Source organism: Fukomys damarensis, unplaced genomic scaffold (assembly GCF_012274545.1).
Source record: "Fukomys damarensis isolate Sample0158 unplaced genomic scaffold, DMR_v1.0_HiC HiC_scaffold_15, whole genome shotgun sequence".
NCBI classification, from domain to species: Eukaryota; Metazoa; Chordata; class Mammalia; order Rodentia; family Bathyergidae; genus Fukomys; species Fukomys damarensis.
In genome coordinates, this window is record NW_022900927.1 from 53,288,663 (window position 1) to 53,290,821 (window position 2,159).

The window sequence follows — 2,159 nt, forward strand, 5'->3', positions numbered from 1 at the left end:
AGAAGGCAACTGCATTCTTATAAAGGGAACAATACAAGAGGAAGAAATGACAATCATAAACATATATGCACTGAATACTTCTGCCCCCAGCTATACAAAACAAATATTAATGGATATGAAAAATGAAATAAGCACTAATACAATTATAGTGGGGGACCTCAATACTCCACCATCCCAAATAGACAGATCATCTAGATGAAAAATCAACAACAAAATAACACATCTAAACCAAATCTTTGAACAAATGGACTTTGTAGATGTCTACACAGTATTCCACCCCATAAAATCAGAATATACATTATTTTTGGCTGCACAAGGATTATTCTCCAAAATAGATCACATGCTAGCTCATAGAACATGCTTAAGTAAATGCAAAGGAATTGAAGTTATCCCCTGTATATTATCAGACCACAGTGCAATTAAACTGGAGATCAATAGCATAAGAAACTGAAAGAATTTCACAAACACATGGAAATTGAATAATACCCTGATAAATAACCATTGGGTCACAGAGGAAATTAAAGAAGAAATTAGACAGTTTCTCCAGTTAATTTCACCAATACAATATAAAGGAATCTATGGGACACAATGAAAGCTGTTCTACCAGGTAAATACATAGCAGTAAATGCCCATATTAGGTAAACAGAGTGAGTTCAAACAAACAAATTAATGCTTAAACTTGAGCTCCTAGAAAAGGAAGAGCAAGACAAACAAAAAGCTCAGACAAGAGAGGAAATTACAAAGATCAGAGGAAAAATTAATGCACTGAAGACAGAATGATACAAAAAAACCCATCACATTGAAGAGTTGGTTTTCAAAAGAATAAATAACATAGATAAATTCTTAGCCAACTTTATCAAAAAAAGGAAAGAAAAGGCTCAAATTCATGCAATTAGGAGTGAAAAAGGTGAAGTCACAACAGATCCAGGAGACATCCAGATGATCATCAATACATATTTCAAAAATCTGTACTCTAATAAAATGAAAAGTACAGAAGAAATGGACAGATTCCTAGATACATATAAACTTTCAAAGTTGAACAAAGAAGATATAAAAAGTTTAAACACCCCAATTACATTCAGTGAAATTGAAAATGTAATTAAAACATTACTAACAAAGTAAATCTCAGGTCCTGATGGCTTCACTGCTGAATTCTACAAGACATTTAGAGAAAAAATATTGCCACTACTCTTTAAACTCTTCAATTAAATTGAAAGGGAAGCAATACTTCCAAATTAATTCCTAGAAGCAACTGTTACTTTGGAGTCTGACAAACAGAATACAAAAGATCATCAAGAAGAACATACACACTGACCAAGTAGCATCTATCCTAGGGATGCAAGGATAGTTCAACATACATAAATAAATAAATGTAATGTGCTATATTAAGAGCATCAAGGACAAAAAGCATATGATCATCTCAATAGATGCAGAAAAAGCATTTAACAAAATTCAATATCATTCATGACAAAAACCCTACAGAAAATTGAAATAGATGGTCTTTATCTCAACCTGATAAAGGCTTTCTATGAAAAATGAACAGCCAGCATCATGCTAAATGGTCAAAAAATAAAATCCTTTACACTGAAATCAGGAATAAGACATGATATCCACTGTCACCACTCCTGTTCTACATAGTTCTAGAGACATTAGCCATAGCAATTAGACAAAAAATACGAGGAATACAGGTAGGAAAGGAAGAAATTAAACTTTCATTATTTGCTGATGATACAATATTCTACATAGAAGACCCAAAAAAACTCTGGCAAAAAACTTCTAGACTTCAATGACAGATTCAGTAGAGTAGATGGATACAAGGGCAACACTCAAAAATAAAAATCTTCTTGTCCACAAAAAAACAGAATCACTGAGAGAGAAATTACAGAAACAATTCCTTTCAGAATAGCATAAAAAATGACATATCTAGGAGGCAATCTAACAAAGAAGACAAAAGAACTCTACACTGAAAACTACAGCACTCTGAAAAATGAGATAGTATAGGATATAAGAAAATGGAAATACATCCCTTGCTCCTGGGTAGGAACAATCAACATAGTGAAAATGGCCAGAATTCCAAAACTGCTATACACATTCAATGTAATTCTGACTGAAATCCCAACAGTACATTTCACAGAACTTGAGAGACAATCGAAACATCT